Raw genomic sequence first — 1,135 nt, 5'->3', positions numbered from 1 at the left:
GTCTCTAGGTTTGAAACACGTTTCCATTTTGTCTTCTTTGTTGCATGTTGGTTGGCACAGGATTTTATTATTTAAGTGCCATCCCTGCATATGCAAAATAGGAATAATAAAGGCCCTCATCTCATGGAGTTTTGAAGGGTACTCAGTGAGAAAGGTATGCAAAGTACTTCTCACCGTGCCAGGCAGATAGGTAGATGGTGTTCAGGACATGCTTTCTGTTATTGTTCCTGACTCCCTCACAGAGCACGGAGAAACCTGCCTGAGCCCTAGTTTCTCCTCACTGGCCAATGGGGACGGCAATCCCGTCTTGCTTATTTCAAAGGGTGATATAAGGATCAAACAAGAGCATGGAATTTGAAAATGATTAAGCGTAATATGAATATTATGATTCTTTCCTGTCATGTCCAAGAAAGAGCCCCATGAAATGAATCCGGGAAACAGGGTACCCCGTGGGCAGAGAGTAGATCTGGAGCTGGACAGACCTGGGCTCAACTTCCGACTCCGCTACTTACCAGCTGTGTGACTTAGGGCAAATTACAAGCCCCTCTGATTCTCATCTTTGTGGTATTGCTGTTCATTCTGTAAAATAGGGGATAACACTACTTCATGGGGTTACTGTAGGAATTAGATAAAAGTGAATATATAAAAATCCCAGTTTAACATTTTTCACAGACGTGGGTATTTAATAAATGATATCTATTAATATTATATTTGTCTATGAAAAGGATTGGCAAGCCACGATTTAGAATGTTCTCTTTCCAATTTCCCATCATCGAAATAATCACACTTCGCACATCCTCACTGGCAGATTTCACAACTAGTGCATTCAGGAAAAGTTATTTATTTGAATAACAAATTCTTTGCCCAGTTCCCCAAATTGCACTTTCAAACAGGCGTTGTTATAGGTCTGCAGTGTGGGGGTAGATGGAGGAAGGCGTGATGATAATGGTCATAGAGCTAACATGTGTGGGCAACTCACCGTGTTCCAGGCACTGTGCTAAGAGCTTAGAGGCACTCACTCATTCCTGCTCATCTTACAGATAAGAAGGCATTGGTTGGCTCAGAGAGTCTAGGTAACTTGCCCAAGGCCACACAGCTATAAGAGGCAGAGGCCAGATCTGAGCCAGCAGCTTGA

The sequence above is a fragment of the Hipposideros armiger genome, unplaced genomic scaffold, assembly GCF_001890085.2.
Source record: "Hipposideros armiger isolate ML-2016 unplaced genomic scaffold, ASM189008v1 scaffold_133, whole genome shotgun sequence".
Classification (NCBI taxonomy): domain Eukaryota; kingdom Metazoa; phylum Chordata; class Mammalia; order Chiroptera; family Hipposideridae; genus Hipposideros; species Hipposideros armiger.
This window is presented reverse-complemented; position numbering follows the sequence as displayed.